The following is a 27,120-nucleotide window of genomic DNA, read 5'->3' as shown; positions in this document are numbered from 1 at the left end:
TGTCGGGAGCGCGCTCGCCTCGCCGCCATGTTGTGCTGAAAGGCGGCGGCGGCGGCGGTTGTAGCCAGGAGCCCGGCGACCCCGGCCCAAGGCAGGAGGCCGCGCCCCGGGACGGGGTGTGGGGGCTCCGCGCCATGCCCAGCCCCGCGGTAAGGAGCCGGCGAGGGTCTGCGGAGGGGTTCGGAGCCGCGCGGGGGGATGCGGCGGGCCGGGGCCTGGCGGAGGGCGGCCGGGCTGTCAGGGAAGGCCGCGGCCCGGCACGCCCCCTCAGCTGGGGCGGCGGCGGCTGTCCGGCTGCGCTGCGCTCCCTCCGCCGGGGCGAGGCGGCTCGGCCGCTCGGTGCGGGGCTCGGCCTCCTCCTCCTTCCCGCGGGGCCCGACGGCCTCGGGAAGGTGACGGTGCAGGGCCGCGCCGGGTGCCCGTACCCCGCGGGGCGTCGCGTCCTGTCCCGACCCCGAGCTCGGCCGCTCCCGCTCTCGGTTGTGTGCAGTCGCCTGTGGCCGGCGTTCCCACTGCCTTTATAACGGGATTGTTAGGGCTTTTCTGTTACTAAGGGTGCGTGGGGGCTTTAATCGTGTCTATTCCCCATTCTTAACAGTCCTGTGCCTCTGATGGGATCTGAACAGATGTTGCCCTTCTCTGGTGAGTAGTGTTTTGTGCCAACCCTCCTGACCCCAAACCGGTGTTGAAGTTTTTGCATTTTAAGGGAAGCTTAAGGTTTTGCATTTTAATTGCGTTGTCCCTCCTTTTAGGGAATGCTGCTTTACCAACACATGGGACCTCGCATTCCTTTGCATCTCTCTGTAGAGGGAACTGATTTCTTTCTTTTCATGCACTTCTTCGTTCGTGGGGTGAGGGCTGGGCACGAGCTTGTGCCTCATGCAGACTGAACGTCTGGTACCTGCTTCTCTCCTGTCTGAGCTCTTCACCTGCTTGTTTTCTTGTGTGGTGAGCCCATGTTGCCATGTGCTTTATTTCACAGAAAGCTTTTTCATTGAGGAGCTTGTCTAGAGAATCATGTGAAATAGTGTGCAGTGCGGCTTGACTTTATGGTGGCAATAAAGGAATATTTTAATTGCCTAGGTAAGCCCATTGGCAGGGGATGGTAGTATGACTGAGGGAACTGTGGCAGGTTTTGTGCAATACTTGTCATGTTTGAAGCTTTAGATAGAGGACTGAGGTGCTTCTGGCCTGTTAGTAGAGCATGTATTGTAGTACTGAAAGTCTTTTTTGTTGGAGGGTAAAGCGGAGCTCATACAAATGCGTGCTTGTAGGTGGAGGAGATGTGATATGTGGTATCTGCATCACTTTGTCTGTTAGTGATCACAGTGGTTTTAAAAGATAGAAGAAGTGCTTGCTTTCATAGTACAGGAAATGCTGTGAACTCTAAGTGTTGAAATCGTTGTCAGATAAGTAAAGGTGGGGCATGGGCTTCTGAAGTGTTTCGCTGAGAAGTTTCTGTATGCTTGTTTTGGAGTTTTGGGAGAGGCAGATGTGCAGGAAAGATGTTAAGCAGCGCTGTTTTCTGGCAACTGTACCAAAAGGTGCTCTTGTCCTATCTCGAGTCCTGAAGATTACAGGAGTGATATATTGAGACAAGCTTGTTTCCTGGCTGGTAGTATTATTGGTGCCTATTTAGGAATTTGCTCATGTCCATTTCTGTTAACTGTCTGAACTAGAAATGATCTAAGTGTTAGTCTGCTTAAGAAACCATAGGCAAGGCCAGCTTGATAAGCTCTTGATTTTCCATAAAAATAGCTGTCCTCACCTGGAGGAGATAGAAGTACAGCATGTCCAAGCTTCTGAAGGTAGAGGGTTCAGTATTTTATCTTAGATCTCATTCCACCTACATGCCGCACAGGATGGTGGAGAGAAGTATGTTGTCATCCCTTCAAGAGTAGGAGGTTTAAGCAGTGCTTGGCTGACAATTAGTGTGTCCAAATGGAGTAACTTAAGGAGAAGGGCAGCAGTAGGCTGCTGGAGAAATGGGAAGGAGCCTAACAAATCTGCTGCAGTGCAAGGAAGGAGTAATTGTCTCTGGAGCGAATCAGAGGAACTGGGTTAGCATCCAGCACATAATCTGAGATCTCTTCACCTGCAGAGGATGAGGGGTTGTGATGGCTGTTCCTGTTCTGGTAGCTGCACGTGGGGCTGTGTAGCTGGAGATAATCACAGGATGCTTCTGTTTGATATCAGTTGTCTGTCAGAGCCTGTGACTGCAAGTAGTACAATAGCGCTTATCAAGTACTGAGAACTCGAATGAAAATCCCAGATACTTGAATATGATCTTATTTCATAGTTGCTTTTATTGACTGGATCGAATAATATAAATTGTTTCATTCAAAATGAGCTTCCAAGCACTAAATTGTCAAGTCTATTCTTTGCCATAGTGTACAGCTGTTCTGCACGTGTATCTAGCTGAAGTAGCTGGTAGCATAAAGATCTGCCTGGTAGCTCCCATATGGGTAAGTGTCTGGGAGACACGAGCTTCCTTTGTAATTCTATCCTTTTAGATATTAGTGCCATAACTTGCCAGTGCTTTTAGGAAAGCTTTGGGAATATGCCTAACACTCGGATCATTCTTGTGATTAACTGAGTTTTTAAAGACAGCTATTCCTTCATCTTTGTGTAGCTTCAAGATTACAGGGTGACTGAGTGGTTTCCACGAAAGATCTGGAAGAGAAGTTAGTGCTAATTTAGGATTTGAAGAACAGACTTATTAAAAAGTCAATAAAGAACTGAAGACCTCAACTTGGAATGCGTTATTACTTGTACCTTGGATACGTTAATCCCGAGTGAGGCAGAATTGCCGTATCCAGATGAGTGTATTGACTTGCACATGTGCCAGTGTCTGCTGTTTGTGGGATGGGGAAAAGTCACAAGCTGCAACATCACTTGATGTCAACTGTTCTTGTTCAGATAGTGTTTGATTACAGAAACAGTCAAGACTTTGGCCCTTCCCTTTGGGGTGCATAGCTGAGAACTACTGACAGAATGTGTTTGGTGTTACAGGATGCTGGTTGTTAGCTACAGCCATGAGTGGCCTAGGTCTGTTCTTCCCCTTAGCTGTTTAATAGCTTCTGGTGCTGATATAAGGGAGGTGAACACCAGCTGGCCGTTGTGGTTCCAGGAGGTTATTTTATGCCATAAGGAAATCCTCAATTCTGTCTCTGCTGATGGAAGCTGGTGGAGAAAACCAACCTGTAGTAGCAGAGGAAGAGAGGAGTGCAGCATTATCCTGTAGAAACCAGTGGTACCTTTCCTGTTTGGTCAGTTGTGGAGCGTGGCTGGGTTCTGCTGGTATAAGCTAGGGATGCTGTACTCATGCAGTCGAATGATGGAGCAGCAGCTCTGCACTGTGCAAAGGGAACTCAAGAAAAAACAAAGCTGAAGGCTTCTGGGGATGTTGAGATAAATGCATTATTTCTGGAGTCATCACTGTCCATTTAAAAACACTCTTTTTAAAGGATTCATTTAAAATACCTAGCTTTGGCTAATCTTCTGAAATACTTCTGTCTGGGAATCATAATCTAAAGTTCAGAAAGCAGCAGTTGGTTTGACACGTGCCTCTGACAGCGAGTTAACTGGAAAGATGCTGTGTAGGCCTTGCTAGGGAGAGCACAATATTTTGGAGGCGTTGATCTTCTGCATGGGAGTTAACGCTGAAAATACGTGATGGAACTCATGAGATCTAGAGGCAAGGGGCCTCTGAATTCCAGAGGGTGGCCAAGAAGTTGGTGAATGGGTAGGAAAAATGATATGTTTGTGTTTGGATAAAGAGCTTGAGGATTCTTCTGCTTTGTAGAGCAGCACATGAATGTCAAAATTCATGAAGTCCTGTTGTTTTTGTCTTCTGCTGGTTGAGCTTTAAAATAAGAAGCTGTAATTGCATTTTTAACTCTATTACAGGAAGTATCAATTTAAGTGTTCTTTTCTTCCTGCTGGGTTAGGTCCCTGAGAGGTCTTGGGCTGATCAGCATCCCTTTTTGAGCCTGCAAGGCTGAGGCAGGGTTTGGGTACTGTTTCTTGAGCTGGAGCAGTTCTGCAGATACATGCAGACACAGTAAACTCAAGGTTGATAGTACTTGGGGAATGTTGGATATATTTAGAGTTTTTGGATTGTTTTAATGTCAGAACTGAAATTATTCCTTACTGGTGTTATCTCTAGTAGATGTGCAAGATCTGCCCTGTCAGGTCCTACTTTCCTTAGGCATTACTGGGAAAAGAATTGGAAAAGATACTTTTAACTGCAGGGTCAGCTTCCTACTTTCCCTAGAAGCAACATTGTCTAAGTGACTTACTGCATGTATCTGATTCTCCCCTGCTGCGTGTACAGTATCCACTTGGCTAAGACTTCTACCAAAGGTTCCCTTCTTTGAGGCCTCGGCCTATTTTAAGAATGTGGAAAGGTTTTTTCATCTGGGAAAACTAGTGAAAAGCTATACTGTGGCTTAACTGAGTTTTCTGAAAATAAAATATCCTGAAATAGAGAACTCCTGCTCAGATGCCTGTCTGTAGGATGCTTCTTGTGTGTGCAAGCCCAAGCATTCTCTTTAAGCCAAGCATCTTTGATTATTCTGCTGCAGTACAAGGTTTGGTTCCTAGAATATAGTCAATACTGGGGTAGGAAATGCACTTCAGGTTTTGTGGAGAAAGTCTCTTGCATTGCCTTAATTAAGTCTTTGTAGATTTTCTTTCTGATCCCAGAGGTTTAGGCACTGGTGTATATGTTGTAGTAATGCTGTTAGAACAGTTGTCTGTTACCTTTCTGGGGGCCTAATTTGCTCTTCCAACTTCAGGACTAGAAATATGCTCTGTATTCAGAGCATTAATTCTCTATTGCTACCTGAAATGAAAATAGTTTCCGTTTTCCTATGCACGTAGAATTTGGCTCCAACATCAGCAGGGAAGAGGCAGGCTCTAGGTGGTATGAAACATCTCACCAGTGCTGCTTTCTGCCCATGTGGGAGCCCCTGGGGGAAGCTGCTCCCTGCTGCCTTGCCAAGAAGAGGACAAATGCATGTCTGCGTGCTGCAAAGCATAGCTGGAAACTAAGAGTCTTGTCTGGAGCCCAGCTGCATTTGGTTGGCTTTCTGAAGCTGCCTTGGAGCGTGGAGGAGGAGGCAGGACTTGCCTGGGGGCATGGCTCATTTGCTCTCTCCTCAGCTCACTCCTTCATAGCACCCTGGAGTAAATCTTAAGCCTTCCAAGTCCTTTGAGAATGACTCCTCAGTTTCATCCAGTTTGACTGTTCTGTGTAAGCAAGTCTACTTCTTGTTTTGGTACAGCTGCTGTCAGGGTTTCAGGAAATAGATAGAAAAATCTGATCTTTCTTTGAATCTTTATGTCTTATGACCTTTGGAGCCTCGAAGAACTGGGGCAGATTACTAGAATTTTGATTTCATTCCATTGTCAGAAAATGGAGCTGACAGTAGTCCAGAGGGGTGCATGAAACTGAAGATGGAATTGAAGAAATGGTAACAAGAATGAGCAGCCAGATGTTACTTCTTTGCACCTGCCTTAACTGTGGAGTCTTAATGTATCAACATCTTAAAGCAGGTACTACACGGATGAAATAACTGAGTATTTCTGAAGTGAAGCTTTAGTTGCGGCATAGAAGTGATCAGAATGATCCTGTTTTCCAGCTGATCTTGTGCTAATCTGATATGACTTGTGTGCTACCACTACCAGCTTTCATCATGACTGTGTTAAGCTGCTCGTGGAAGTGGTTGTGGCTGGGTTTGAGATCAGAAAGTGTTTCTTTGGAATTTCCTATCTGCTCGTTAGGCGAGGGGACCGGTAGCCCAACTCCTTGCTCTCCCTGCAAGCAGGTCATGAAAGGGAGTCAGCTTGTTGCTGCGGCTGCCTGATTTCATTTCTTGTAGCCATAATTGACACAAATGTGTACCTGGGAAAGCTCTACTTATTGCATTGCTATCTGCAAGCATGTAATTGCTATCATTAAAACTTTAAACCTGAGATAAAATGAGATGCTGGGAAGCTCTGTCATTCCTAATTATACTGTTTGCATGCTTGGTTGGGTGTTTGCTTTGAGACCTCTTCAGACCCAGTTTTGGATTTTTGCAGCTGAAAACTGTCTTCAGTTTTGCTTGCCTCCAGCCTTCGGTGTCATCTTTAACTTTCAAAGCTACTGTTATCAAAGCTAACTTTTCTGTGGGTTCTCTAGGTTCTTTTAAAATACTCGTTTCCTGACAAAGAGCAGATGGTGTAAAATGGGAAGCTACAAGGTGAAAGCTCACCTGCCACATCCCAGAGGCAGATCTCACTGTAAATTAGTGGGAGGACATTGCTCCATCCATTCTGTCGTTGGTTTCCTGTAGTTTGAGTAGAGTAGAAATACTTCTGTAAGTCGTGAGCTGATAGCTTTGCTTTTATTCGACATGAATTTATTTACTTTTTTCCTAACAATTGGTAGTTGTAGTGTACTATCATGTGTTACCTGAAAGCTTGTCTGCAGAATCTTCTTGGTGTCTGACAGGCTTCATTGGCCAAACTGATCCCACCTCTGATCAATTTCTGATCAGAGAAAAGCTTCTGAGAAATATGCTGCTGAATGTAGGCACTGGTAATCTTCTGATCTGAGAAGCTTGAGTCTAAATGTACCACATTTGTAGTTTATTGTGGTTATTTGTCTTTAATAAAGTGGAAGTTGGAAGCCAGTGAAGCCTACTTAATGTAAACTTGTAAGCTTATTGCCTCTGCCTGCAGACCTTGTTTCCATCTGAGCACTGTGCATGTTTTTCTTGAGTAGATAAGCTTTTCATCAAATGAGTGACTAATCCGTATCACACAAATGTGCATCATTACAATTAAGAGTTCCTGTTCTTTAATTGCATGGTGATTGGACATACTCATCATGAGTACATTTGAGAATTCAATATCTTCGTTTTCTCTCATTGCTAATAGGAGGAATTTGCTGTGAACGGTGCATTATATTCTGGTTGGATACCCATTATAATTAAATTCTCATCTTTGTCTATGTTCAGTGAACCTTTCTTTGAGTGACTTCCAAAAGAATGTACCTTTTTGTGCTTTGGGAAAATCTGAACTCTGTGGAAAAAGGGGAAAGATGGGAACAAGGTAAATATTTTGAGGTCTGGTAGGTTTTCCTTATAGGTTTGGCTAATGGCTTATAATTGTTTCCTAGTGTGGAATACAATAGCTTGCTTGTTTTCTTTTACTTTGGACTGGAATCTCTTTATCCCTTCATGCTCAAGCGTGAGTATCACATGATTTGGAGGTGTTTGGTCAGCGTGCTTCACTGCTGCAGAGCATCTCTGTGCATTACAGATGAGTAAATCAGGACTGCAGGGAGAGGAAACATGGGAACATGCAGTTTTGGAAGTGCGTGTCCAAAGCTGTAATGCTTCATCATGGTGTGTGCTGGCAGAAACAAGGGGAAGCGCCGGGTCAGTGAGACCTCTTGCTGTGAAGAGATCAGGTTTCTGTTCTAGAAGTCCTAGCTCATTTTATAAAGGGAACTACAGCTTCGATACACTGATGGTACACCTATGTCTTCATTATACCTACAGGTGCTCAAACTGTGTTTTAGGGTGTTTGTGTCAAAATGACCTCGCAGGAAAACTAATCGTAGGTTCTTTCAGAATCTGAGACTGCATGAGACATCGGAGGGTATCTCGCTGTATAATTACTCATAAATGCTTGTTGAAGTCAAATAATTTCAAATATTCATAAGCAGATAATCTCAGAAAAGAACAGCCTCTTGTATGAGGTTCATGACAGTGACAACACACCTGGTCACTTCAACATTGCTTTTTCTTCCCCTCGGGCTTTAGCAGCTGGGACAAAAACACTTTATGTTTGGAAGTAGATCTGCTTTTAACGGCAGGATGAATGCTGGCACTTGAGGGTAACTCTCCTTTCTAGTAAGAGGATGAGAAGATGAGTATATCATTGGAGTTTTCTAAAAACTCTCAGTTGGAGTAGTAAATTCCCTGAAATTCTCTAATACAACACTGAACTGAGGGTGGAATCGAATTCCAGTGATTTAGGAGGTACTGATCTTGACTTCTGGCGGTGCTTTTGCAACATTTGGTACGTAAATACCCAGTCACTGTTGCCTCGCTTGGAGTAACTTGGAGTAACTGACTCCACCAGTGGCTGAAGCTTGCTTCTTCCCAGGCTGTTTTACTCAGGTTGAAAGAAATGCAGAAATAACTGGGGTGTGTGTGTTTGGGGGGAGGGGGAGGAGGAGTGTCTAGTCTCGGTGGTTCTCTTCTTCTTCATTAGAGAAGCACAAGATAATTTGCCTGGAGTGAAGTGTTGACTGGTAGGTGGTTTGAGCTGTCAGGCTTTCAATTGCTAGGCCATTCCAAGTCCTCTGCAGTATTGCTATCACATAGGCACTTCCCATGAACACGTGGAAGGCTGGTGATAACCTAACAGAGGGGGCTAAGGGTGGGAATTGTGGAGTGATTTGCTGAGATAAGAGCAGTGCCAAGCCTGCAGCTTGTAATAATATAGCTTGGAGTAGAGAGCAATCTTGAAACCTGCCTGATATGATGCTTGCCTGCAGAGGGTGGTTCAGTTCATCAGTCACTGCTCTGGATGATGCCTGAGGTGGGTGGGTGTGTTTGCATGGAGTGCGCAGCCTGTGGGATTGTGGCCAGAGGATGAAGGGATTTTGCTGGACTGGACAAGTCTAAAGTTGGTAGAGCATGAACACTCAGCGCTATTTCTCATTTTCTTCTCTTGAGAGTAGTTTTTAGTAAGCTGTTTGTATAAGGTACAAGTTCAGGTGTTCCTGCCCTTCGAGGGACACACCCAGAAAGCAGTCCTATTAAAATTAATGGTGCTCTTGCATCATTCTTTAGACTGCCATGCTCTCATTCAGCGCTAAGGTATGAAGACTTTTCCTCTTGCATAAGACAACTTGATTTGCTCTGGTTGAGGAGGAAAGAGTTTGGCAGCTCACTGGAGAGTGAGTTGTATGCTGTTGTGCCCTGTAGCTTATTTTTCTAAACTCTTTCAAGCTACTGTTCAGCTTTCTAACCTGTCTTAGTATGTACAGCTGCCTGATACTGAGCTACTAATTAAACAGATGTGGTGATTATGTGGTCAGCTCTTTGTGAATGCAGTTCCTTTACTACTTCTAGCCTACTTCTTGCTACTAGACATGGTTGGTTTGGTGTTCAAATTAGGGACCCAGCAAGGTTAAGCCTCATGTACTTATTGAGCTTATTTTGAAGGCCCCAAAATTTTAACAGGCTTAATCTGCTTTGTACCCCTATAGTTTCTAAATATGTATATAGCACTATTTGCTTTTTATTTTTTCCCCCAGCAAAAGTTGGTTTCTAGTCTAATCAGAACCACCAGTTTAGAAAAAAACAGGAAAGAACAAACCATCTACAAAATAAAACTCCCCCAAAACCCAGAAACTTTTCAAGAAACTCCTGCAGATTCAGTAGTATTGCTGAGCTACCTGACTTCATGTGCAGGCAAGGAGTGAGAATGGAAAGTGTGCCTTGACAAAAGAAGTTAGTCTTATTAAATGTGACTTGCTACGTGAAAAGGCAAGAAGGAACTTCAGCTTTTTGTGCAAAAATTACTATGTTAGGAGTAAGCACCTGAACTGGGAAGAATCTAAGTTTACAGTTTAAAGAGACTAAATGCCAAGGAAACCTCCAGAAATTTGTTTGAACGCCACAGTTCTTACGCTGAATCTTGCCAAGATAATTAAAGAATTCCTAAAGCTAGTTTGAATTTCCAGGCTGGGTTTGGAGAGCAGCATGCTTCCGCAGGTGCAGGGAACGCTCAAGTTTGTTCAGGTAGGTAGGTGAGTACCGGGGGTTGTGCTGGAAAGCTGTTGTGTTTCTTCTTGAGGCAGCCAGGAGATGTTGCTGTGAAGCACATGTGATGCGCAGTGGTGTGTGTAGCCAGTTGGGCTCTCTGCTGCTTGGGAAAGGTCAGCTTCTGAACCTCCGCGAATCAACGAGCACTGAGCTTCAAAGTGCTGTTCTAGCTCTGCTGGCTGGAACTTCAAGCCTCCTAGTTGGTTTTGGAAAACTCTGGAGGAAGAACAGTGCCTGTGTGTGTGGTTGGTTTTCTTAAGATCTGCTTGGCTATTTGCAACTCGCTGAAATGCGAGAGGCGGAGGAATACCCTAGGGTCAGTTTGGAGAAGGCTTGCTGAGCTGAATGGAGGGAAAACTGTGGTAAAACAACTCAGTGTGTCGTGCTTGCAAACAGAACCAACCAACGTTGTATTTCAGTAGACAGGAGTCAAGTTTTGTGACTGCGTTCTCCCCTAGGTGACTTCATGCGAAGTGTTGTTGAAAGACTTGTCAGATTCTACCTGTTGGAACAGATTCTACGTGTTGAAACAGATAGGATGGGTTAAAACCTGTCTGAGGAATGTCCTGCTTATTAGCTGACTTCTGAGCAGCTGCTTCACCTGGAACCCCTCAAAAATCACGCTGATGACTTCAGTATTTCTGTTTCTTAATCACACTTTAACCAGGTGTTATTAAGATCAAACAACACGCTGATATTTTTATTGTAGGTGTGCAAATGTGGAAGAGAAAGCGGTGAAGCTGAGAATCCGTAGATTGTGCTGTGTGAGTGGCAGCTCGGCCTCTGCATGGAATTCATTGCATCTTTGCCATGTTATAGAAAGCTTGTTGCCTGGTGCTCAACTGTTCCTCCAACACAGCTTTTTATGACCTTTAAACTCAGTAAGTATAGAGTAGGCATCTGTCCTGTTAAAACCTGCATTTGTTTGAAGAGCTAACTTGTACTTACTCACCTGTGTCCTACATCTCTAGATCTCAGTGGCTTAAATACCAAGGTGTGTGTCACTCCAAACTGAAATGATTTTTTTTAAAGTAAAAGTGCCCTGTAGCAAACAAAGCTGTGCCCATCCTACCACACCTCGTCCGTTCTTCAGTTTTAAGTATAGTGTTGAACTCACGGGTTAGTATTTAGGAGCTGATCTGCAGGTGACTTTGTCTATGTGAAATCCAAGAGAATCTTCCAAATACTTCTTAGATGAAGAATATCTGAATTGTTATCTTGAAAGTGATGTGTTTTATACTATCTGATGTTATTCTACGTGCCCTTCCTAGTGTCTCATCTGAACAAAATGGGCAGAGTGAACACTGGCATGCACTTAGTTTAAAAAAAAAAAAAAAAAAAAACTAAAACATGAAGTGTTTGAACTAGGCTGAATGGAAGTGACCAAAGGCTCCAACTCTGAAGTAAGAAGTAAGTCTAATTTGTCTAGTTAGGTTTGTAAGTGGAACAAACCTCACTGAAGACTTTGTGTGAGAACGGGCTTGAATTAAGTCCTTCCTTAGTGTTCCGTGGTAGTCTATGAAACTTTCACCAAAATGGTGCTGATACTCCCATCCCACCAGCTCACTCAAGGTAAATTCTAAAGTTCATCACAACTCAAACACATTTTTACTTCCTTCCAGTGTCCTATGTCATTGTTCCTAGTGACACAGCAAGAAGTCAGCATCTTAACCTTTTGTGTTGCTTTAGTCCCTTGCATCTGCAGACTTTCACGTGCCGTGTTAGGGTGTAATGCTCGGCATGACTGCGTGCTCTGAGAGGATTTTTTAATGCCATGCTTCTGGGCCAAGACTGCTGCAAGCAAAACGTGTAATGAGTGCTTCTTTAGTGCTTTATCTTGCTTCTGCAAACAAAATAGTCTCTGTCCTAATGTTCAGTTGCTGGCTTGTAAGCCTTCACTGATCAGTGCTGCTGGTATGGTGTAGCCTGTGATAGGTACTGAGCAATCGGGCTGCTCTGCAGATCATGCGACTGAGCTAAGAATACGGGTTGCCTTATGGCACTGGAATGCTGGCATGAGTTCTGGGGCAGGGAGACCAGGGTATTGGCAGTGCAGCCATTGCTGCTGATTTTGAGTTACCTCTCAAAAATGCAACTGCTCTGTCCTGAGGGTTTGCCCCTGCTGTCTGGCACAGAGGTTATGTGCTTGTGGCACTGCTTGAGCTCTGCTGGAGATTTATGCAGGAAGTGGAAGCAGATGCGTTCCTTTCTCAGAGACCTATTTTATTAATTGTTAACTGAAACTGTTAATGTTCTGGCTTCTGGTACTTGCAGTACTGTTTGATATCTAAGTTGATAAATGTTCATGTGTTTTCCACAGATAAAATATGCTTAGTCCTTGTGGGGTATGGAATAGAGTTGCCGGATTTGTAGATGTTGAAGTGTCTGTGTAGAACTCAGCTGTTAGAGCTGGTGCACTAGGACTTGGTGCTGGAAGTTACTGAATAACTTGGGTTTGGTTGCTGAGCTGCAAGTAATAATGCTGGTGGAACTTAGCAAGGTTAAACATGTACAAACAACAAATACCATTTTCAGATCCTGTTCCTAAGGGTCGTAACACCTTACTTGGTAACAGTACTCATGCAGATACTCACGTGGCTCTAATGAGACTAAGAATTTGTTACTGATGTTTAATACTTGGGCAGTTTGGACCTTCTCTTCTGAAGTTTTATTGCACCTTTTTATGGTACTGTAAGAAAAGTTGTTACTGGGGTGCTTACTATAATGCTGAAAAAACATGATTCCCTTGCAGCTTCTTACAAGGGAAATGGAATATGTGCATTGCAGTGTTTGCTCTGGTGTAAGTTACTTCAGAATGTTGGCAGATCCTCTTCAGTGAGATCAGGTATCAGTCCGAGGTAGAAGCTAGTCTGCTAGCACATTTAATCTATTTTTGATTTGTCAAGATCTCAAAGGTAGAAACAAAAAGCACTTTGTCCTGGCTATTCTCATGAAGACTGACACTTGAATCACTCCTTCTAGTTGTCTATTATTTCCTTAGCATGCTGTACTGGCTGAATGAAGCTCATTGTTTAGTAGTAAACCGTAATCGGGTTGCTTCCATTCAAAGGCTTTTGTCTATAGGTTGTACATCTCATGCTGACAATTTCAAATGAGGAATCTGTTTGAGCAACTTCAAGTTCAGTCTTGTCAGTGTTAGTGAGACTTCTCTTGTGGCTGTAGTAACTCATCTGTGAAACAAAGCTGTGCCATGCTGAGCCTTACTGCTGTCCTATGTCACATCCCTTTTCCTCAATCAGGTGAGGGATGAGCAGTGGGACCAAATGTACTTCTTGATGGATACCGAGTGGTAGGGCTGCTTTGTAGGTCGTGCCACTTCAGCTGAGCTTTAGTGAAGCTCTGTAGAAGCAGCATCTGGTCAGTTTTGGTGAGTTTACAGGGAGTCATACATGCTTACTGGTACTTTCTGAGATGATGCAAGTCTGACAGAATATCCTGGAAATACTGCATCCATGTTTTAGTTCTTCCTTTTCAAGTTGTCCTAAGCATTTTTCTCATTGCTGGTCCCAGCTGTCTAGATGCAGCAAGGAGTCTGAACCTTTACCTTGGTGTGTATTTTTTTTCACAATTTTTGGAAGCTCTAAGCGTCAAGGACGTGAAACTTCTGATGCATATTCAAGCCATGTGAGAATTTCCGTGATCCTTGCAGGTGATCACAGTGTATTCAGTCTAAAGCAGCTGAGCTTGGTTTTCCTACTGCTCCCTTTATGCTTTTCGGGCCTGTTTGCGTTTACCTTAGTTAAGCAATAATAATGGTTAACTCAAGGCATTAAACTGAGCTATCATATTGGGAGAACAAGCCAACCAAATAAACATTATTGCAACTTCCTGATAATGAAAATTCCGGTAGTGTAATACTCGATTTAATCTTTAAGCTTGGAGAAAATAGGAGTGGTAATGGAAGAGCTCCTTTATAACTGACTTTCAGTCAGCTAGGTAATGCACACAAAAAGCTTGATATGTGTAGGGAGAATTGCAGCGACCTTATAACTAGTGAGGATAACAGCTGCTTGTTATGTTAATACAGGGAACATCTGAGCTACTCCTTCTTCATGCATTTGAACACCAAAGAATGTGGTGTCCACTTAAGTTTTTTAATTACTGATCCTTCCCCAGACAGTCTGGATGATTTTGTTTGCTTCCTTATAGCAATTGTCTAGATATGTGTAGGCTGGAAACTGGGGAGTTAAGAACACCGGGATGTTGTCTTCCATCTAAATCAGATGGAGTTCAGCATGTGCCTTTCTCTTGCAGAGGGTGTGCAGAGTAGGTAAGAACTAATCACTGAGTGATGGGATGTGGGCCTTTCTGAAAAAGGAGGCTAGATCAGATACAGGCATCTAGCTTTAGATGAGAAGAATCTTATTTATGGTCTCCAGGGCAGTTTCTGTATACAGCTAATATGAGTATGGCACTAAGGATGATTCCAGTAAAGGTGAATCTCTTGACTACAGACAGTTTGGGCAGTTTTCTTTGCATGACAGCTTGACAAAGATGGCTGTAGAAGTTCTGAAGAGCTTTGACAACTCAGCTGAATGTTCTATATAAGAACAGCTGACTCACTGGAGAATGTACAGTGCTCCTGCTTTAAGTTTTATCACGTGCTTACAAGTCAGAATTGTTAAGGCTTCCATCCTCCCAAGTCAGGGCATCAGTTCTGTTTCATTACCCTCCTAAATTGCACACTACCTCAGACCTGTTTCTTAACTTGCTCAGTGTTGTGTACTTACCTTCAGGCACTCATCTCCAGCCCTGCAGGCTGAAGCACAGCTGTATGCTCTGCTGCTCAGCTGATGGCTGTATGGGCACTGGCTGCTGGGTAAGCATCTCAAGACTGCTTCTGAGTGACAGTAAGTGCCTGTGTCAGGTGGTTACTGTAAGGCTCAGACCTTCGTGCAGGTGCTCCTGGCTCTCAGGTTGATGCTGGCAGAGCTGAGTGGTGATGCTGATCCTGACCAGTTCAGAGATTTCTGCTATAATAGAAACTTGCCCAGAGCCAGCTTTTGATAGTACATCCTGTGATTTTTTTCTCTTTTAGAGGTGCTGCTGTGGAATTAGCATCATATCCTAAGTGCTTGTATTTTCTGCAATTATTGCAGAATAAGTTGATTGGTTATAGAACAATAGTGGTTTTATTGGGTCTTGGATACCTTTAAGATCATTATGGTAGCTAGCTATCATGTTAACAGAACCATTCTAAATATACTTCAGCACTGCGTTCTTGACGGAGTAATTGTGATGCCAGAACTTGATTCCTGATTATGAATACATCTTACATATGCACGCATGTGAGAATGACAGAGCAGCACATGCTGGATGTGAAGGTAGTGTTTCTTTCAGTCTGACTTGGAGTACAGTACAATTATCCTTTTGCTTTTAAAGCATTATAAAGCTCAGTAATGCGTGGCTGTTCAGAAGTGACTGCAAGCTGCAGGTTGTGGGAAAGTCTGACTACTTCAAATGAGAATGCATCTTGGTTTCTGCAGTCTGTGTAGGAAAACTACTTGCAGAGCTTGCTTTGGGTGCTTCTGTTGGATGTGACATGTCAGGAAGACGCTTTGGTTGTTTCCATCTGCACGAGAGGTCCATCTTCTAGTTTCCCAGGCTCTCTGGCTTTTCCTTTTATTAGATTTCCTCAGCTTTCTTCTGCACGAGCTTATTCCTCATTAGCCAAAGCGTTAGAGGTGAGTATACTTGCAAGTTTCTGTAGTGGGTTGGTCTGACTATTCAGATGTCTGCTTCTGTCTCTAAGCTTTCTGCTAACTGGTTGCTTAACTGAAAGGAAATGCATTGGTGTTCTGGACAGGAAGGGACTTGTGTTCCAGGAGCTGGGCTATCTGAAGGATGCTGGCTAGCGTATCTACCTGATCTTAGTGAGGATGGTTATATTTTTATTACTTGATTTTTTTTTAGGAAATCAGTAAAATATCTTTTTAAATACTGTCTTAAACTGCCTGGTCAACCAGGAAGGACTGGATTGCCTTTGACTGGTGCTGACAGCTTTAGTTTATCTGGAAGTGCTCAAAGACAGAATTGCCGGTGACTGGAGAGTTTGTCCCTTGCTTCAGACTTAACTTTACGTGTTGTGAGTTTCTGACAGTGCAGTAGACTTAAGTACAAGTACAAGATGGGACCTTGGAGTAGGAAAGAGTCAAAACTCTGGGAAACTAGAGCTATGGCAAGAAGAAAATGTGAGGAGCTGGTGTGCTATTACTGCTACATTTCCATATGTGTGTAAGACCTATACATTAAACTTATGTTGGTGTGCTGCTAAAACCTTCCCCCTCCTTTCCTCGCTCCTCTTTGGAAGCAAAATGGCAGGCTTCAGTTCCTCTCTGTCTTGCTGCTTTAATTCTTCCTAAGGCTGCTTTCAGAGTAGCTTTGCTTCATGTTCTGGCAATCTTGCCTGAACTGTCAGTGCAGTCTGCAGGCCTCTCACTATGAATACTGCTGGCATAGCAGGTGATTGAGCAGTGGAAGCATGAGTAAGTCTCTCACTGGCTGATTCTCAAGTCTGACATCATATCCAAGAAATAGATGGCTCTCTTTCACCATGAGGATAATGAAATAATTCCTACTGTGTTATTCATTAGCTCACATTTCATTCAGCGGCTCCTAAGAGGATAGCAAGTATGTTAGAGGTGAACTTGTGTAAGACTTCTGACGTTCTTTTAAGATAAGGAAGAGTTAAAGCTATGGCAGACCAGGCTTATGTATAGCAGTGATGCTTCACTGAGGCAGGTGATATGTGGTGTGTTAAACTTACGGACTTTCAAACTAACTGAATGGCTTTGGCTTAAGGGAAGTAGCCTGCGTGTTTGAGAATCGACTAATGCACAAAGCCAGATGAAGTTCTTCCTTGGTATGGAGGCTGCAGCTTGCTGAATGGCTGCATGGGGAGGTGATGTTCAGCTCAGCGTGGAAGTGCTTCAGGGCAGGTAAGGGAGCCCAACTAATAAACTGGGGGACCCGCAGCAATGAAAGCATGTGGAAAGAAAAGCATTGTGGTGATCTGTGTAGAAATGCTTCTAGAGGGGCCTGTAAAAAGCTTGCTGGTCTTTTAGTATTTGCACTAGTGTATCTTGCACGTAGAACTGAAATATCCCTTAAATGTTAGCGTCATGTCTTCCCCGTGTGTGTATGCTTGTTTTGTCAGTTTAAACACCTGCTGTATGCTACTCTGCAAGGAAACTTTAAAGGAAAGAATGACAAGCTGCTTTGCTATAGGATTTTCACTACTAAGTTTAAAAAAAAAAAAAGAGAGAGAAAAGACAGACAACTCTACCCCTAGCTTTGGTGCTGAATGTTTTTGGGGGTCTGTGAGGGCTGGCTGTGACTCATCTTGGCTCTGATGCGGGTTCTTGGTGACCTGAACTTCCTAATGAAGGGTTGTGGCTGTTATTCAAGTTACCATACTGAGTGTGAGCACTGTGCAATTCTGAAGGCTTGCCAAGCAGTTCATCTCTCCAAAAGAGGTTTATCTGGGCTATACAATTGAGCCAATAAATGAATATAATCAGATTAAGCTGTGCTGATTGGAGTATTCAAATGCCTGTTCAATCTTTCTTGCTCTGAGTGCACTGGCATCAGTAGTTTATCCACACAGGTAATAACAGATCTCTGAGGAGAAGCTGCAGTTGTCTTGAGTGTCTGAAATCCAGAGCTGCTAGGCAGCCCAACAGGATCCTACATTGTCTGCTATTTGTAGAAGCATTGGATGAGGCAGTAGCAACTTCATCTAGGAAGAGCAGTGAGGTGGTGGTTCAGTGGGTTGGATGGCTGCCTGCCTGGAGATGTGGCTGTGTCCTCGCTCTGCTTCGGATCATGGTGCTGGGTAGTAAGTTACTGGGAGCTCTTAGAGCTGCCTGGAGTTGTGTACCTGGCCAGACTGCTCATTTCTGCAGCTCAGGCCTTCAGCTAGTGGGAGTTGTATTCCCTGGATATGAAGCAAAATAGTATATAAACCTCAAGTATTTGAGGAACCAGAACCAGACCAAAACAAGGCCTTTCTGGTGCCTTGAACTCTTACTGTGCTTAGTTTTCAGCCTTTTAGATACATTAATACTGCTTAACCACGAAGTCCAGTATGAAAATGTAAAGCTCCGTGGCGCTCATGTTCTAAATATCTGAAGAGATGCTATGAAATGAGCTGTGTAGGAGAGACTGATTTTATTTGTAGTGCATCACTGACTACAGAGGTTAGTAAAGTGAATATAATAAAGGTCTGTGTTCAGAGAATGTCTTCTGTCTGAGAAGAAGAGGGAGCTTATGGGAAAGAAAAAATGGAGAAGGGAACTGAGCATCATTCATAAAGCTGAGCTAGTGCTTTGCAGGTGATCATTGTGTTTGTATTTCCTAATGCATAATTCTTGGCTGTGCTTTTTATATATAGGCGTTTTAAGATGGAATTACAGCAGGCTGATTTTCATTGCGTCGAGGTGGTGAAATATCTGCCGTGCCATTAATTAGTGTTAGAATACTTCGGTTGGAAGGGGGTATACAAAAAAAAGAGTCCACCTGCCTGATAACTTCAGGGCTAACCAGAAGTTAAAACATGTTAATGAGAGCATTGTCCAAATGCCTCTTGAACACTGACAGGCACAGGACACCAACCACCTTGCTAGGAGACCTGTCCCAGCATTGACTACGCTCACAGTACAGAAATGTTTATGCACAGTCTGATCCTCCCCTGGCAGCGCTGTGCTGTTCTCACGAGTCCTGCCATGGGTACCAGGAGCAGAGCCCGGTGCCTCTCTGTATTTCCCCTCCTCAGGACGTAGTAGGGAGCAGTGAGATCTCTTCTTGGCTTCTTCTCCAAACTGGACAGCCCAAATGCCCTCAGCCTCTCCTTGCAGGATGCGCCTCCCAGCCCTGTTACCAACATTGCTGCCTCCTCTGGATGCTTTCAAGGACCTTAACATCCTTTTTGTGTTGTGGAGACCAGAGCTGCACACAGTATTCGAGATGAGGCTGCATCAATACTAAATATAGTGAGAGAGTCACCTGGGAGTGGGAGAATTTAAGTATGGATCTCTTCTGTCTTTGTGCAACTGCCTGTAACAGCCTTAACTCCTGGCCCAAAATAATCTGCCAGCAAAGCATGCCTGCCCTGTCAGAGATTTGTTCCCTTGCAGCAGCATTTATACAGCAGTGCTTGGACTCCTTGAGCTGTTGTACATGAAATGGTAATATACCAAAGCAGGGCAGTATTTCTGACATTTTTTGGAAGATATGTTTTTTAGCACTCATGATAATGGTAACTGGGAGAAAAAAAAAATGAACATCTTCAGTTCATGCCAAGTTCTAAATTGTTCAGACTGAGCGGCTCTAAGTGCTGCTTCATGGATTTCTTTGGCAGAGGTTTCCAGAACAACCAGAGAGTCTACCTCAGAGCAGTTCTGTCAGCTGCAATCAGAAGCCATACAGAGATGTTTTATTTCCCAGCTCATGGCACAGGTCTGGTACTTGTATTAAAACGTACCTTCAATGTTTATTTCAGTTTGGTTCACAGATTATTTTGAGATGTCAGGTAAGCTTCCCTGCATAAAGATGTAGTGTCTCATCCAGGTCAGGCAGGTTGGTTATTTTTAGGCCTTTGAATCTAGATGTACAAAACTGTATGTAAGTTCTTTCAAAAGTAAGGTCTGATTGCTGAGTTTCTTTTCAGTGAGCTGTTATTTATCTCAGTGCGTTTTTCAACACAACTCTGAGCGTTTGCTTGTAGAATCTGATTTCACATCTAGATTTGTGTATTACACCAACTGCATAACGTGTTGAAATGCTCTCCATAAAAGTGAGGTAGGCTTGAATATTCTGAGCCCTGTTCTGGTCTCCGTTTTTTTCCGATCTCTGCTCAGTGTGAAGGCTTCTCTTACCTGAGTACTTTTCCTCACTTAATTTTCTTAAGATTCCAACCTTAATGGAACAGGTTGACTAGAAGGAATCCGTGGAGATGCTCAGACCTTGGGTGGACAGATCTGATCCACTTGATTTAATTGGAACTGTGTCAAAGCAGGGGCTTGGACTAAGTGACGTCCAGATGTCCCATTCCCCTTTCTGCTTAAAGGGGCAGAATTCACTTCTGCGTTTTTGTAATTGAATGTTGAATCTTTTTCTTGTGACTGTAAACAGCGCAGCCCTTGGGTGTTGTATCTGAGTCTTCCAGGAGGAATGCTTTCTCCGAAGTTTTCTTGAACCTGATGGCAGGCTTCGCTGCAGACAGCTTCTATTTGTAGCTGACGGCAAGCAGGGAACTTGTCGTTTGTTGGTGTACGCTTTGACAAAGCTGACAGCTGATAAGGTCTTAAGGAGGTCCTTGATTACTTGAGGAAACTGAGGTTTTTCAGTACTTTGTATGCTGCCAGCAGCATCATCCTGCCCGTGTGTGCCATGAAACAAGTTGTTGGCTGAGGTCAGGTTTCTGCTGTTTAATTTCACTGGGAACAGAACAGTAAATTGGGTCTCCAGTCCCAAGTACTGAACGTCTCATTGCTCCTCATTTATTTTGTATCTTCTCTGATTTGCTAAATCTAAATTAATACAACTTGAGTATCTTATCCTCATAGACTTGAGACTGATATGTGTACATTCAGTAGGTACAAATGCTGCCTTGCTTTTGCACAAAGTCAGTTGTCAGAGGGTGTTTCAAATTCAAGACTAAAGAATAAAAAACGTTTGCTGTGAAGTATTACTTCGGTGAGCTTAATTGAAGCTCGATGTCTGCTTGGTACTGCATCAATTAAACTATATTCATGCTTAAGCAAGCTTATGGACTAATATACACATGTTCTTGCATGTCTTTGTAAAATACAACTTGAAGACAGTGTGCTAAATTTACAGTGAAGATGGTTATGAGTCTTTTATTTCCTTATAAGAAGGTTAAGTCTTGCTGGCTGAGAGATTCAGATACAAAACAAAGCGTATAAGTGAAGATTCCTGCTTAATGATGTATGCCTTGTTTAAAATCTGGGATTAAACCATATTTAAAATGAAAACTGCCTTACCTGCTGCATTGGTAACAGACCTGTTGGATTCCTGTAATGCTATGGGAAAGGCGGGGATGCATTGTGCTTAGGCTGAAGAGCCCAAGCTTCTTGTTTTCCTAAATTGATGGTTTCTTTAATTACAACCAAGCCTTTCTTACTTAACTAGGTTTACTTGGAGCCACGTTAGGGAGGATTGAATGTTCTTTTAAGGACAAAACACTTAAAAATGCCTTGTTATTGTTAACGTTCTTCCTTTTCAGAGCTCGGTATATCTGCCGGGAAGAATGAGTTTCTGTAGGGAAAACAAGTGAGAAGCCAGGGTTTGTTTGGCTTGGATGAATCCATACTAAGTCAAGTTTTGGGGAGAAGCATGTTCTGGATATTCCCTTCAGAGTTCCCCAGGGCATCAGCGGTTGTGTGTATACCAGTAACAGCATTCCTATACCAGCAGTAGAAATAAAGCTTACTGTCGGAGTGCTTCTGTAGTGTTGGACTGCTGTAGGAGTATCTGTACACTGGCGCATAACCTGTGGTACCATGCCTTTTATAGAGGGCCCTTAGTGAAAAAGATGATATTTGAATCGTACTTTTTCTGCTAAAAACCTGATCAGCAGCATGGGACTGGGTGTTGATGTGAGCAGGCAGACAGGAAAGCCTGACTTCAGTCTTTGCTTTGTAGATTAACCTGTTTGTGTTGGTTGGTGTTGCCATGGAAATGCTGCTTCCAAAGGGGCAGCAACACCTGAGTTTTGATTAAATGAGGCAAATGTCTGTAACTTCTGTAGGAAACTTGAACATCTAGCTCATTGGATTTTTAATTTAAACACGGAGCGTGGAGGGAGCGAGAGCTGGGCTGGCAAATACGGACTGGGATGTGTCAAACCTGCAGCAGAGCTGCATTCTGTGGTAGAACTTAATTTCCACTCTAATTGAAGCACAAAGAGTGTGTGTGCCATATGTCCTTTGTTACCTCTCCGAAATGCCTAGATGTGTTTAACTTTGGCTTCATGCTGTTTAGCTTTTTAGAGTAAGCATGTTTTGTTAATCCAAGTACATTTTTCCTTGGCTCTGAACATCCCTGCGGTGTGAACTAAGTTTGCGGATCTCCCGGACTATGGGAGTTGTGATATGAAGAAAAGATTTCTAGGGTGTCATGATTGAAGCCAGCCTCCCTGCCTGGTCCCTGAGCATAACTACACAAAGTATAACTATTTTTTGTTCTGGAGTGTCCAAGATTTGAGCATACTGCCTCCATTCAGTAGCTGGAGGGTTACTGGAACCGGAGGAAGAAAAGCGAATCTGTTCTAAAATGCTACTGGTGTGCCTTCGGAGGAATAAGGTTTGGTTTGACAAAATTAACCACCTCTGTCTGTCATACTTGAATACTAGACTCAATGTATGTAATCTTGGAAGCTGGTTGCAGAAATTGAAGCACATTAAAACTGGCTTCTCATCTCCCTATCTGTAGAGATGCAGGACTAGTTCTTGTACCTCATGCCTCCCCAGTCAGAAGTACAATTGCTCTTTAAATCCTTGGTATTTGATTAGTCTTAGGCAGAGATACAGCCTTGGCTGTTCAGAGCTCCTTGCTGTAGTTCAGTGTGTGTTTGTCTCCCTGTCCTTTTTCTGCATGTTTTCTAGTACCCTTTTGAAGACTGACTCCCTCTGCTTGCTTTTCGTTTCATCTGAGTCCTGTCTCCGGGCCTTAAGTGCAACTTGCAAAGCAGAAGCAGTGTTTAGCCAGATATGCTTCCTGCTTCTGATGGTAATGGGCTTTCCATGAATGGAAAAAGTTGGAATAAACTGCCTTAACACTTGGAGGATGTTAAAGCTGTTTAATGATAAGAGATGTTTGCTTTTTTTTTGTAGCTTTAGTGAATTCAACCAACCAGCCAAGGAAAGGACACTGAGCAACGGGTTTCTAGAGGCAGTGTGCTGGTAGATTAGCCAAACCAGTTTGTTTGTCCCTTATGATCTAAGTATAGGGAACCTCCTTAATTAGAGAAGCCATCTGAGCTCTGTGCAACGCTTAGTACACACAGGGAGGTGAAGGTCTTCTCTTAGTGCCCAGCTGTAGGGCAGCACTAGTCCAAGGCTTCCCTCGCTCTGCACGGAGCTTGGCTATTGACAGAACATAACCCTGAAAGTTCAGAGAAGTTGAAACTGAAAATGGATTGCTGCAATGAGATGTTTGTTCTAATCTGGAAAGGGTTAGCAGCTCAAATGTAAGAAGAGAAATCTGTTCTAGTAAATTATGTCTACCTTTTAAACTCAGGCTTGCTATTGATAATGGTAGCTACCAGGAAACTCTTACACTTGCCCAGGTTGTTCATGCTTGCTTTCTCAACTTTTTGGGGATCTTATGTGCAAGCATACATGATTATATCTCTTCATGACTTGGCTTTTTCTGTACTGTATTTACACATTAAGTGTAAATTGAAGAGTGAGTCCTGTGGCTGTTACCCAAACAAGTATTTGGACTGCATTCTAGAAAACAGCTGTGTATGGTCCTAGAAAAGCTAACCTGATCTTTGAATAACACCTGAAATGGGAATTTAGGTGGTCAGCTCATACAAAGGGGTCTCTCTTTAAAGTTGGCTGTCTAGTTAGGTCAGCTCTTCAAATACGGTTACTTGGTTCTATTAGGTTATCAGGCTTGTTTTGCAGATGCTAATAAAGAATTACTTGAACTCATGCTTTTCTTACATTGAATTAACTTCCTGGTTTTACACTGCAGGTGAACAGCACTGATGCTGTAGTCAAACACCTGCCCTTCCCGGGCTGGCTGGGAGAGACCAGCTCTGCATTTGGAGCTTGCTGCTGCTGACAGAAATGTCACTGCAGTGCGTGACACCTAAAGACAGCTTCCGTTCCTGCTGGTTCAGGCAAGCCATGTGCTTCAGAGCTCTATTGGACGTGGAGTCGTCTGGCTGTATTTGAACCGTAAACGCCACAATTTAAGAATGTGCTTATATTGCTCAAAGCATTGTGACTTGCAGCTTAAGAGGTGACTGAAAGGACTCGTTCTGTGAAGGAAGTGTCACTTCTGCAGGAATTGAAGTGACTCTTAAGCTGCCTTAGAGCCTGCAAATAGTTAATGTCACATAGTGTGGGCTGTGCTTTATATCAGCATCTGGTCTGGCCTCATAGACCAGTGTAGAGCAGTGGTGCTAAACCTGGCAGTTCTTTGGACCACATCGTTTTGTCTTATGGACTCCTTTCAGGGTCGGTTTTGGAGCAAGTCATGGGGAGCATGAAATGTGCCTTTGTGAAGGTAAGGAAGGGAACACTCTGGGGAGGACTGTGGGAGCAGTACCCTTTCTGATGGCTCATCGTGTTTTGGGGAGCTTGACTTAGTTTCTTCTTTTAAAAGAAGAACTTATCACATTAAAAAAAATATGGTTTTACTAAGTGTTAATGTTTAGGCCACTTGAAATCATCGACTTCCACACTTGTGTGAGGTAGTCCTGTGCAAGTCATTAAATACTGCTCCTCTCCAATGGCCTTTTCTTCCTAGATGGTGGAGAAGGTGCGTCTGTATCTTACCCAAATGGCCTTCCAGACAGAGCAGGGTATTTGGCACAATTTAGGAATTAGTGGATTAAGACTTGAGTCCATAATTGAATTGTTCAAGGCGCAGTAGAACAGTGGCCTGCGGTTGTAGGTGCTGATGGCAGAGGAGCCTCCTGGTGGCCTGCCAGCTCCTGGCTGCAGCTCCGAGCATCCCTGGGAACTGAGCTTCCTGCTACGGACACCTTGTAATAACTTTAACCTACTTAATGCTGTTAGAAATAAATGTTTATTCATTGCTGGGGTTTGGTATTTAAATAAAGTTGTCTTATGACAAAAGCATCGAGTGGTCTTTTGTTAAGGAGGTTCTGAAAGCTACGTGCCAGAGGAAGTATGGTGAAAGTGAGATCAGTGTGTATATATACAAACTAATAGCTGTAATTCCGTGTATAATGTCCTGAAGGAGTTCAGTGGGACAGGATCTGATGAGTGACATGAAACCCCAAAGGACTCTAAGCCAAATTGGCTTAATTCATCCAGCTTCCACAATTTTCTTTTTGCGTTATTTCTCAATCTCCAGTGTTGCATTGTCTCAGGGAAATGCAGCATGTGAGGATGCCCTGGTAGGTGTTGTGTAATGCTGCTCCTAGAACTGTAGCTTCCTCTGTCATCATCTGGGTGACAGGGCTAAGTGAAAGAAAAATACTGTGAGAGGAGGGGAAAAAAAGATGAACGGGTGTTCTGAAAGGGCGAGTAGAACCTTTGGGGCTTTGAATAACAACCTCCCTGTTCTACTTGTTTGCTGCTGTTGTTTCAGAAAGGAATTGAAAAGGGAGGGAGAATTGACTCATGTCAGAAGGCCATTGAGGATGTTAGTGGAAAAATGGGGGAGCATGATGAACAAACTATTCCCATTATGCTGCTCTGCCATTTCCAGTGCGAACTCCTGCTGTCTGGTCTCAGTCTTGCTGGCTTGTTTTTCTCAGTTCCATCACTTGCAGTCTAGCTACTCTTTGTGACTTTTTGGTTATCTTTTGACATATTTCCTCCCTAGCATAGATGGTTATTCTTGTAGCTTAGAATTTCTGCAAATCAATAACAGTTCCTACCAGTTCAGGCCCTAGGTCAGGATTCTGTGTCTCCTGAGCTCCTATGTGATCTCTAGATTCAGATCTAGACATCTTGTCCCTAGATCCTGGTGGATCTCTCCACAGTTCAGGTTGATCTGTGTAGATGTTACCTGTCTGTCATGCAAGTAAGACTAAGGAATACAGAGCCAAAAGAGCAGGTCTTGGTTTCAAGCACGCTGCGGTGCTTTAGCCTACTGCCTTGGTTTGAGATCAGTGAAGAATAATGACACAACTTCCTATTCACAAACACTTTTTCTCAGTAATCTCCTAATGGTTAGAATATACTGCAGTCCCACCTAAGAGTAAACAGCAGTGGAATTTTTACATCCATTGTAGAGAAATTCACTCTTCTTAAAGCCAGGTCAATATTTTTTTAATTAGCACTAGCTATTAAGCAGTCAGTCTCTGCAGTTCTTGTACTGTCTTCATTCTAGTTAATCTTCCATCTTTCATCATATTTAAATGCTTTCCAAGCTGGAAATCGTTATTTAATCTGGAGAGATTAGAGAAGATGCATGGCCATATAACCTGAAAATACCTCCCTGAAGTTCAGTGCTCCTCCTCCTCTTCCACGTGTGTGTGTTGAAGTGCTCTGTAAGGCAGTAGCCTCGTGCTGCCTGGCCTCAGGAGCAGCCGTGCTCAGGGTGGCAGCCCTGATGCTCTCAGCTCTTCTGTGCTCTTTAGCTTGGCCTCAGGGTGACTGCATCACCCCAGAGGCAGGTGGCTGAGAATGTGCTACGAAGAACAGGATTTAAAAAAGATTTTTAAAAAGTGAATGTGTACTGGGAAGAATACGTAAGGGAGGAGAGTAAGAACAGCCTGTAGACAAAATGCAAGCTAAAGCTAAGCAGAAAGTGAACAAAAGCAACAACCTGGTAGGTGTGTGTGTGGTGCAAGAGGAAGTGGAGGCACTGGGGAGCGAGGTCTGGTGGGAACAGTCATAGTGCAGGACGTTAAACAGAAATGGGGAACTACCAGAAGTCACGCTTGCGTAATGTTATGGTTGTGACATAGCACAGCCAAAGCAGAACTGTATTCAGCAGAGGAGGGGGAGGTGGGGGAATTCACCTTCAGAATTGTCATTTCACTTTATGCTTATGAAATCATGCTTTTTCTGTTCCTGCTAGATTCATGCTTTCAGTGAAGAAACTAAAGTGGCAGCTGTCCTCTTTTAATAAACGTTTATTAAAATGTGAAAGTTTCGTTCTCACCTATTTGTCACTGTTTTGGTTAAATAAAGGTAAAGACCCCCCTCGTCATGGACTCGTGGTATTATTTCCATTGAGGTCATGTAGTCCTGCACCCAGCTCCGGGCAGGGCCAGCTTTGGAGCTGGATCAGGTTCCCCAGGAGTCACTCAAGTTGGGAATATCTCCAAGGGTGGGAGTTTGACGAGAGATTTTGTTGCAGCATTCAACTGTTTAGAACATTTTACCTTTTACTGTATTACTTGTTTCTCACTAGTATCATTGCTACTTCATCCCCCTCCTCTACTTCTGTGCGGAATCATCCAAGAGAGGGGGGAAAAAAAAAGGGAGGCAAGAGCTGTGTGAATGTGCACATCACCCATTTTGCTTGCGTAATGGCCAAGATCCTGAAACAGCCAACAGAGCAGGATCTTGAGAGAACAGTTCAAATGAAA

At 43.6% G+C, this 27,120-nt stretch overlaps 1 protein-coding gene across 5 annotated transcripts in view; it reads left to right on the top strand.

The window, feature by feature from the left end:
- MTMR3 (myotubularin related protein 3) overlaps nt 1-27,120 on the top strand; it is a 75,630-nt gene continuing 48,510 nt past the window's right edge. For 2 of the 5 annotated variants that reach the window (XM_021413224.1, XM_021413226.1), the window contains exons 1-2: nt 2-149; nt 599-642. The gene's annotated coding sequence lies outside the window, so the exon portion shown is untranslated. Of the gene's footprint in view, nt 150-598; nt 643-10,542; nt 10,715-27,120 lie in introns of all 5 variants that reach the window. The other 3 variants (XM_021413225.1, XM_021413229.1, XM_021413228.1) reach the window with 3 other exon arrangements.

This window comes from Numida meleagris, chromosome 14, assembly GCF_002078875.1.
Source record: "Numida meleagris isolate 19003 breed g44 Domestic line chromosome 14, NumMel1.0, whole genome shotgun sequence".
Classification (NCBI taxonomy): domain Eukaryota; kingdom Metazoa; phylum Chordata; class Aves; order Galliformes; family Numididae; genus Numida; species Numida meleagris.
Note: the sequence above shows the minus strand (reverse complement) of the source record. Positions and strands in the feature narration are given on the sequence as shown.